Source organism: Eulemur rufifrons, chromosome 10, assembly GCF_041146395.1.
Source record: "Eulemur rufifrons isolate Redbay chromosome 10, OSU_ERuf_1, whole genome shotgun sequence".
NCBI classification, from domain to species: Eukaryota; Metazoa; Chordata; class Mammalia; order Primates; family Lemuridae; genus Eulemur; species Eulemur rufifrons.
In genome coordinates this window covers 18,723,381-18,734,165 of record NC_090992.1, presented here as the reverse complement: position 1 = coordinate 18,734,165, position 10,785 = coordinate 18,723,381, and the positions used below count along the sequence as shown (strand labels likewise).

At 39.4% G+C, this 10,785-nt stretch overlaps 1 protein-coding gene across 1 annotated transcript in view; it reads left to right on the top strand.

Annotated features, from left to right (window-relative positions):
* Nucleotides 1-1,993: 1,993 nt before the first annotated feature.
* Nucleotides 1,994-10,785, top strand: part of TENM2 (teneurin transmembrane protein 2) — a 1,169,384-nt gene continuing 1,160,592 nt past the window's right edge. Inside the window, exon 1 of the mRNA XM_069483866.1 lies at nt 1,994-2,468. The gene's annotated coding sequence lies outside the window, so the exon portion shown is untranslated. The remainder of the gene's footprint in view (nt 2,469-10,785) is intronic.

The following is a 10,785-nucleotide window of genomic DNA, read 5'->3' as shown; positions in this document are numbered from 1 at the left end:
CACGAGCTAAATCACAGCACAAATGGAAAATTGCAGCTACAACAAATTTTAAAAAGAAAAGTTGCATGATTCCTTGAAAGCCTATGACATGGGATACTTGACCCAGCCAGAGAGATCACGGGTGGTTCCCCTGGAGAAGCTGATGTCGGAACAGAGAGATGAAGGATATATAGGAATTTGCTAGATGATGAACAAGGGAGGGAAATGAATTCCTAGCAAGCGCTCAGTTAATGTCCCTCATTAGCATCATAAGCATATGATCACTCTTTTCTTGCTAGAATAGCCAAAGAAAAAAGAATAGGGATGGTGTCTTTGTCATTTTCTGTCACCTCTAAGACAGTGCCTTGTAGGAAGTAAATGCTCAGTAAATATTGTTGAATGAGTGAATGCCAGAAAATCAATGTGTTTATTGAATAAAATCAAAAGTAACTGCCATGCCCTTATTTCCTGGCTTTACTCAGGATGCAATTAAAGAAGATACACATTTTAGTAGAAAGAGCATGGACCTTGGAGTGTGACAAACCATGCCTTCATTCAGGCCCTGTCCCCTGGGGAAAGCAACACCACGTCTCAGTGTCAGCCTCCTCATGTGTAGAATGGAAGTGAGGATAGCTTCTCCACAGGGTGCTTTAAAGATTAAGATCGCAAATACGCAGCACCTAATAAAAGGCTGACACAGAGTATGTAGTCAAGAGATGAATATTATCAATAGTACTATTATGACATTGGCAAATTTCAGGCATGCAGGTTTTCAATGTTTACAGGTTGTTGAAGACAAGCTAGGTACAGTTTGAAGATGTTATCACCCAAACCTCCACCAGACCTTCCCCTGGCTCTATATGCAGAGGGTTCATCAATGCGCTGCATTCTGTCTGCAGTGGCTAAGAGTCAGACTGCCAGCTTTAGATTCCCAGATGCTTAGTTATAACCAACTGGCAGTTGGTAACATATTCTGGGGCCTCAGTTTCCTTCCAGGGCTGATCCTATAGTGTTTAGACAGGATAAAATCAGATAATTCATGGGCATCACATACCACAGAGCCTACATATGGTAAGCAAGTGATGCATGTTTAGCTGTTACTATTACAAACTGCCAGGGCCTGCCGGATTTTCTGTTAATTGCCCTGTAACTGAATCAGCCTTTCCTGGGCCGAGAATTGCTTCCTTTTGGAATTCCCTTTATGTAAAAAAGAGAAGCAACTTCTCCCCGAGGTCTAGAAGCCTAGCTTCCCCATCACCACGCCCTCGGGTGCAGGTTCAGGGCAGTCTAGGTTGGGCAGCTGGAGGAAGGCTCTGCAACCTCTCGCCTTCTCTCTGCCTTCTCTCGTGATGCCACAGAGCTCGACTCTGCCCCTCTCTGCGTTGCTAACCCTGGAAGGAGCGATCTGGGTTGAGTCGAGCACTGGGCATGCTCGCGAGAGCCAGGGCAGGCTCGGGTCGTCTGCAGGACGCGTCGGCTTGCTGAGCTCCTCTGTTCCCAGAGACCCGGGTGCAGCTGCGGTGCATCGGGTTTCGCAGAGCTGAACCCTCGGTGCGTGCAGCCAGGGAACCAAGCCTCCCCGGGCCAACCCCAGAGCCGAACTGAACTCTGCGCCGCCCGGGGTTTGCGCGCTCAGTGTCTGGTCTTGGAAACGCCTGGCTGGGGTTCTCTCTGCAGACAAAGGGGTGCACGTGTCCCCAGCGCCCCTCTTTCGCAGCCGTGAGCCCCTCCCTGGCTCTGTATCCCGCAGCGACAGCAGCTGCAGCCCCAGCGCCACCACCCAGCCCCGGCGGCCTGGGCCGGTGCGCGCGCTCGGGCCCGGGGATTGGCTCTTACTCCCCATTCAGGGACCGCGCGGGCGGGCGGGCGGGCGGCGCGCGGCGCTGTGTGTGTGTGTGTGTGTGTGTGTGTGTGTGTGTGTGCCTGTGTGTGTTTATATGTATGTGCGCGCGCGCGTGTGTGCATGTGTGTGCGCGTGTGTGGGTCTGTGCGGCGCGCGGGCGGGCGCGTGTGTGTGCGCGCGAGGGCTCGCGTGCAGGAGCCACTGGGTGTGCGTGCGTGTGTTATGGGTTTGATTCCAGAGCAGGTTGCACATTGGTCCTGGGTGGCTCGCAGGCTCAGGTCGTGCTTGGGCGTCCTCCTCCTAATCGTTTCCGAAGTAGCAGCAGCAGCAGCAGCAGCAGCAGCCGCCGCGGCAACATCGGCAGCAGCGGCAGCAGCTCAGCGGCACAGCCGGCAGAACTGTGCAGAAGCGAGCACCGTTTGGGGAGTCCGGGGGGCGGGTAAGAGGGAGGAGGGGGAAAGCCTGTCTTGGTCTTTGGGATTATTTTTTCCCCTTCTTTCCCTCTCTCTTTCTTTCTTGAGGGTGTGTGTTGCCCCCTCGAAGTGAAGGAATTTTGCTCCAAAGCGAGCTGGGACCGAAGACTCTAGGCTAAGTTATCTCTCTATGTAGATGGTGTCAGGGAGCGAAGCTACTGACCGAGCTGCTGGTAAATGTTTTTCACTTCTTACTCTTTAATGCTTAAGGCTTTTTTCCCCCTTTTCTTTCTTCCCTGTTTCCTTTCTGTTGCTCCTCATTCTGCAATCGCTCCTGAATCAGCTGCAGTTCTCTTTCTCTCCTTGCGTTTGTGCAGTTTACAACTTGTTTCATGGTTTTCTGTGTATTTTTTTTTTTTTTCATCCTCAGATGAATGCTGGAACATTTAAATTCGGCACTTCGGGAGGTCATCATTAGTTGCATGAGTTTCAGGGGGGAGGTGAAAGATTGGTAGAGCAGACTGTTATTTCCCTGCAGAAGGACTGCCGGTTTCTCTCTAATGTTCATCGCAATTATAGAGATTTTTTTTTTTTAGGATGCATTTTAACGTTGCATTGCTGTTTAAGGTTATCGTTCTCCAGGATTACAATGCATTTGACTCAGTTTTGACAGCATGACAGATGCCAGTGATTCCAGAACTACTGTATGGTACATGCTGGCTAAAATATTCAAAATTGCAGGAAGGATCATTTGCATTCCAAAAGAGAATTTCTTAAAAATGCTGTTTTGCATCACATTGCTGCAGATTTGCAGGAGGCAATAATAGACACCACTACTCATGTTGCTTGCAAAGATAATAAACATATAAGTGGTTTAGTGCATCACATACTGTCCTGTTCTCCAGTGATTGAGCTATTGCTAAATTTACTTAATAATAAATTTAGGGCTATGGAGAAAGAGGAAGATTGCTGGTATTGTTTTATTCGAAATTGTGAGACATGTACAGCGATTTCTAACCCCAAACCAGCCCTCTCTTAGATGTTACTTGAAGTGGCATCTTGTCAATTGGGGGATGGTGTTGGGGGTTCTACCATACACATGGAATAAAATTATTCAAAATAGTCAGCATAATGCATGTAAAGTGAACCCTAACTCTTTTCTTAAAAATAGAACTCACTTTGTAACTCCTGCTGCCAGGATCTGCTTTAAAATATTATTTAAAAATTAATACACAATAGTTCTTTAATGCATTGGTATCATTTAAGTTCTTTGGAGGGTTCTTAGCAGTTACCAGGTTTCATTTGTTTTGCTTTTTCCCTCCTAAGTTTTCAGTCCCAGTTCAGTAGAAAAACTGAAGGGCCAGCAAGTAAAGACAAATCAGCACTTTAGAAAGGAATCAGTTTATAGTTGTAAAATTTCTGCTAAGCCATGGAAAAGTGAACTAATATAATGGCAGCTTGTAGGGAGGGGGACCCTGTGGTACAGCAGGTTGCAGTTTCAGTACCTGTATTAGCATCTTGAGCTCTGAACTCTAAACTCAGGTGAGGCTATCCAGTTCAGGGGTACTCTGAGGCACATGCATTTTAAAGAGGGAAATTTTTGTTTTTTAAGGAAGCCTCCCTCTGCTGTGTGGTTGCCACATCAAAGCAGCATATTACCTATGTGCAAAGAGTACATTTGTATAATACTGTTAAACTTTGTTTTAATGTAAACTTAGCTGATGTTGGAAAAACTGCATAAAACAGTGCGGTTCAGGACTAAAGAACAAAAACTGTAAATTAACTAGTTAGATCTTCTTATACATAGAAGAAAACCTACTTGAAGATACCATGCAAATTCACCTGTTCTGAGTCCCCTGTGTTGACAAAAGCCTTTCTTAAAATTGTGAACAATTTCTGAGATTGAAAGCTTACTTATTCTTTTGTAGTCTGTTGATAGTAATAAAGCATTCTATTTAGAATGAAAGCTCAGCTTATTCATGGATCCCTTGAGATGGCAATATTGCTATTTTAAAATATTTTCATGGACCCTCAAATTTACCATTTTGATCAAGGTGAGGAGGGAGAGACAACTTCCATTCATTAAGATCACAGTTGTCTATGAGTGAAGCATTTGTTTATATGGTTATTAAAGCAAAATGAATTCATATAGTAAACTGCAATCCTAAGAACCCAAGGCATCTAAAGCATCATGGTTCTCTCATTCTAGGACCAAAAACAAAAAGCAATATACCCCATGCTGAGCAGCTGTGTTATTTCTCTGGCATATTCTACGCACATGGATGCAAAGAGATAACTGACCAGACTAAAGACTTATTTGCTGGACCCATGGGGCAAGATTTCTAATTGTTACATAATATATTCAGGACATGAATTTATTTATGAAACATCAAAATTAGCTTCAGTATCAGTATCTTCACTAGATGTGAAGACCAAGAGTACATTGATTTAAATTCTTTCCTACTCAGATTGTTTTTTCACTCACTCACCCTTTCTACTTCTAGTTTCCTGGCAACTTCTGAAAAGCTCTGAGAATTTGTATTAAATTATTAAACATGTCTACGTTTTGGGTGTGATGCCAGGTTAGATTACTATTCAATCATCTGGATTCGTATTACTTGTACGTGGTTCTGTGTGGTGTCATGTTTGTGGGTTGTCGGTGGGTTTATTACTGTTACAGTTATTAAGTTTTTCGTCAAATCTTTACTAAGCTCATTTTAACTTTTTGTGCCTGGTGTTGATTTCAGGTTAATGTAGCAAAATAATACCATCCTCTTGATAGGCTTGTTGGTAAATTAGGTAGTTTACTTCCAACTGGTCCTCATGTTGAATTTCAGCATTTGCTAAAGTGTGGTATTGGACATCGTGGGACAGGGTAACTTCTTTTGGGAAGAAGGCTATGTAGAAAGAGAAAGACAGGTATCTGTGACTGTTGATTCATGGAACTTGACAATCACATTTGCCTGTATTGTGAGAGTTCCCATTTTCATTTTGATAAGAATGGAGTTTTTTTTTTTTCTGCATGTGTGAAGTGTTTATTATGCTAGAGCTACTGAATGTTTCTTAAAATTAATTGCTTTTTTTTTGCATTGTGTAATTGAAGGGAACTTTGAACTACTTGTGTGTTTTCAAGGAAAACCTGTTTGGCTAGCTTTTTCATTGTTTTCCATTCTGTGCAGGCTAATTTTGAGAAGTGATTTCTGGTGAATTTCTGGTCAAGGTCATTTCCAAGGGCCTTTTTATCCCTCCCTACTTGACAGCTGAAACTTACAGTCAGATTTAAAGAGGCACAACTTAGTGTCAAGCTACTTACCTCAAAGGGGGCAGCGTGAAAAGCAGTGTGTTATTGTCTCACGTTACTTTGTGTAAAGCAACAGTTTTATGTACTCATGAGGAGAAACCCTCCATTCTGCACTCAGTACATACCACAGATTACCAACCTTCAGGGAATGTTACAAGACCTCTGTTTTGCAGGGAGGGGACGTGTCCTTTGATACGTTCTCAGTGGTAAGAGACATAGCAATATTTGATTAAATGTAATCTATTTTCTAACTAGATAATACCCCACTTAAAATTTTGAGAAACCAACAGTAATTTTATAAGATTCTTATGTGGTGAGAGCAAATAGTAGCTTTGTCAAAGTATTCTTTGTACTTCTGGTTTCTATTTTGCTTTATAAAAGGAATGCTCACGTTGTTCAGTACTATCAGTAAAATACTGTTATACACTATCAGTAAAATACTTTTTTGTTATTTTAGGCTGTTTTCTCTACCTAAGAGAGATAAACCACTACTTAACACAATTATTTTAGCTGTGCTATGAGTGTGTAACAGGAGAACCTTATATTGGGCCCTGCTCATTTTTCTAAAAGATTTCATAAAGTTACAAAATGTTTTCCCTAAAATTCATGTTATACCCCTAATCTATTTAATATATTGCATACTACAATGTGCTACTGAAACTGAGATATTGCATCCTTTTTATGAATTCTTAATGGCAACAACTGAAGCACCTTGAGAAATAGTGTGCAAATAAAGTTCCTTCATTTTTACCGACAGACTTTCATTGGTCCATCTCTTCTAAGTGTAGAATTACGAGACGTTTAGCAAAAAGAATTATCAGGAAAAAAGTAGAGTAATGTGCTTTGCTGCTGTACTACGAGTGAAAAGAGAGCAGGTGTTTTTAACTTTTTTCACTGTGAGCTTAGTAAAGAGAAATTGAAACCAAATAATGCAGCTAATATGTTAAAGTAGAATCTCTTCCCCAGTAAAGATTTTCTTTTTCTCCTGAACAATATGAATTGATCCTTGATGAACAGTTAACAGCATCTCTCATCTTATCAACACTGTGTGGCTCCTGAATGTTCGTGGTGGATGCTAAAGAACCACTTCTGTCTTGGCAAAATATAGCAGTTCGTTGTTTGGGAGGACAGAGTTGGTTTCTTTGGAAGTTGAGACTTCTCAGGACTGACTGTGATTGTTTGGAAGGAGGCTTGGCTGTCCTGGATATTTGTTTAAGTGACCTATGGACACTGCCTAGTGCTACTCTCTCGTCTCTAATTTAGTTCTGCTACAGGTTTTGGGGACATAATATGAAGTTTTCAGCTCACTTGTTCTTATCATTGCATGTGCTTATTATTTCTGGAATGTGATGCAGATCTATAAAAGTTTAGAACGCAGGTTTCCAAAAGCCAGTCTGTTTTACTGCTCTGATGACTAAATTATTTAGCTATATGTAAACTTATGCCTATTTTAAAAAATTAGAAATTTTGTATATTTTATTTCTGTTAATATGACCTTTGTAAAGCACTCATTTTTAAGTTATATAAAAGGGAGTTGTGTACCCTGTAAAATAAAGAGCTTGTTTATGAATTTGGTTCAAAAGAATAAGTCATTTCTTTTTTTATTATTTAGGGTTTTCAATCTTTAATTTACCTATTAGTAGGCAAGGACTGAAATTGGAGAATATCATTCATATGATGAAGATGAAATCAATACTAACGATAGTATCCTGATTCTAAATCTTTAGATAGGACAATTCTAAACAGGATTCTTTTGAAAAAGGCTTATTGCTTAGGACTTCATGATACTCAATGTTTTGACATCTCTCCTACTTCAATTAGAGGAATAAGAATATATGTAGAGAAAAGAAGTATACCATTAAATAGAAATGATTTGGGCAGAGGTTAAAAAAAATCCCATAATCATTTCAGAAAATTGTATAAACTGCTTCCTATATTTGTAACATTTTTTTAAAGTCATTTTAAAATTACAGTGTAACTGTTGGAAATAGTCAAGTTTGGTTCCTACATTATTTCTAAGAATGAAACTGAACCATTAGAGAAGATAGCTATAGCCGTGCATATGGCTAATCCAAACAGTAAATATCTGCATAGCTAAAATCACAATTATTGCCAGAGAACTCATTGCAACAGACTTCCCGATCTTAATTATGATAATTTTTCTGAGCCATTTCAAATGTAAAAGTATATAGTTATGCACTACACATTTCAGTAGAAATTACTTAGAAGAAACATGGGCAAATTAAAGGTATAGGAAAATATATTTCAGTCTTTATTTTTTTTATTCCTTCAATAGGCAGTTTTTGGATTCCCAAGACAGATGAGGTACAGTGCACTGCTAAGAGCTAAATCTGCTAGTAAGAGAATTTCTTAGACATCCCAGAGGGTGCCTAAGAAAGCAAATGGAAATGGGGGTCAGTGCTTTAAAAAAAAAAAAAAAAAAAAAAAAAAAACAGATAAAGCTTTACTCTTCTTGTCTAGAATGTATTAGAAAGATGATTTAATTTTGTTTCATTTTAGGAATTGCTCAGGCAGTAGCTGTATACAAATATTCACTCATTCTCTGCCTTCTAGTATGTCCAATTCATTTCTATTCATAGACACTGTTGTGATACGACACACGGAATTGGAGACCTCAGTCAAGATTTGGTACTCCCGGCATGGATTTAATGGAGGTGCGAGGAAAGGGAGGGATGAGTTAGTGGGAAGAGGATACATACGAGAGGAAAATTTATTCTGTAGTTGGCTACCATTTCCTTACATTAATGATCATGCCACCAGTTTTATTTTTAACCTCGCTGAAACTTCTTGAGAAGGCTTCTTTTCTATATTTTAACCCTAAGAATAACAACAACATAATTATTAGACAAACATTTCACAGTGGTTAGGACTCTACCATATGTGTGACCCAGCATCTAATTTTTCTCCTTTCTAATCCTATTTATATATCCCCACACATAATCAGACTCAGTCAGATGAAACCAATTACTAAGGGGAAAAAAATCAAATTTATTTATTATATTTATTGGATATGTCTGTTGCTTAATTATCCATTGGTGAATTTACATGTGGCCACGGAGAGGGCCATGGATGAGTGTGGAAAAATAATCCATCATCACTTCTCACAGTCCAGAGGAGGCTGCCAAGAAAACAAGGAAAAAAATAAAAGTATCCTTTCTTATTGCTATGAAGGTGAGAATCCAAAATATGAAAGGCATCATCCTAAAAAATGAGGTATTTTTGGCTTGACATAGGGAAATCTGGAAAAGGTTGGAAGTTATCAGACTTTTTCCTGACCGATTGACATAATGCTGGGAAGAAATATAAGATGCTGTACTCTTGGGAACAAATAATGATTTAGATATTCAAAGGCATGTGTTGGAAAACTAACTCAAATTATTCAACAAAGCAGATGACCAAGCCCACACCTTGGCTGTACTGGGGAACACAGGTAAAAGGGTTGGTGGGGTGGGATGGGGTAGGGTGAGCATGAAGGTTAAGGTGATGTGCAAAGTAGTATTTGCAAAGTTTTATTGATCTTTATGAGTAACTCAAATGAGAGAATCCTAAGACAGCACCGCTAATGCAGTGAATTAAAATACATTTTATGTTTGGCCTTTGATGATAAAGACATATACAGACTGATTTTGAATCTTGTGTATTTTTGTTAAAAAAAAAAAATTCCTCATCACAAGCAAAATAATTTTCTTTCTTTCCTTTTTTTTTTTTTTTTTTTAAATCCCACCTCTCAGTTTAATGTGATCAATCTTGAGCGTGGCTTATTTTGTACTTTTTTTCCCACTTGCTCTTACCATACACTTTTGGAAATTTGTCAGTGTGGAAATTGTTCTTCAAAATAGATAATACCTGAAATAACTACCTTTTCTAGGAGATGTGGCCAAGCTAAATTGTTAACAGACATGTCATCTTATATATGTAATTCTTCAGTTCCAGTGACCACCAAAGTTTTCTACATCTTTCCCATTCACATCCCCAAGGTGGAAGGCCTATATGAACTTTAGGGAAGAAAATAAACCACTTTTGAACTTGAGGCCTTTGAAAGCTGTCTTCTAGGAAACACTGAGTGAAATGTGTTTTAAGAATTGTGGCATACCTTTAATGCATCATTTAGAGAAGTCACTAGGAAAATTACGATTTGTTGCAAATTACCGTTTATTTGGGGAAACTACTGTTGAAAAAAAACGATTTAAGCATTGTACATTATGCTTTTGTTTCCTTTGGCTTCAGGGAAATTAAAATGGTAACATGAATCTTGGGGATTGAAACAGGGAAGGGGTTTGATACTTGGAGATTTAGCAAGAAGTATTAGAGATGAACAAATTTTTGCATTTGTTCTAATCTATATTTTAAAACTTATTCTGTAAGTTATATTATATTATATTTATTATATTATATTATACTAAAGGTTATTACAGAATAAAAGTTGCTCACAGCTGGATTCACTGCAGAAGCCAAACAGTAAATAGATAGCCTGAACTCTACTTTCTACAACAGTGATTTTTCACTAAGCTATTCCCTAAGGCCATTCTAGGTATATGAGGGGCACCAGTTCTTTTTATATGATTTGTGTATGTTCCTATAGATTGTGAAGTCTATTCCTGGGCAATTTTCAAGTTAAAATTGTGTTACGGCTACCCTGAAGGTTGTCATTTCTTGGGTTTTCTCTTGTCTGTCAATTCATAAGTGTTTATTAAGCCCCCATGGGGTGTACACAGAGTCATACACAGTTTGGGAGGTATGTGTGTGTGTCTGATTGGTCTCTGCTCTAGAAGCTTATAGCCTGTAGGCAAATATACTATCGTGTGTGTGTGTGTGTGTGTGTGTGTGCGCGCGCGCGCACATATGTATAAAATAATGCTTTAATTACAGAAGTTTGGTAGTTGTTTTGTTGTTATTGTGTGTGTGTGTGTTAATAGCATAGCCCTGGAACTCCAAATATATTTACTCTGAGAAAAGCATAGCTTCAGGCAAGGTCAAGGATATACCTTCTCAGCTTTATTTCCTTTTTCAAAAAACATTCAGATACCTAATAACAGACATGATTAAGTAAAGGGTAAAGCCAGAGGGCCAGTATTAAACTGTGTTTCCTTTCCAAGAGGAGTCACATCATTGTTCACATCTGGGTTTCAGAGTAAGGGCAAATTCTTATGCTGGTCACTTTTAGGATGTGCCGGTGGCCTGTGTAAATTTAATCAGTGGATGGATAAATGACTCCATGCCCCAAAGCT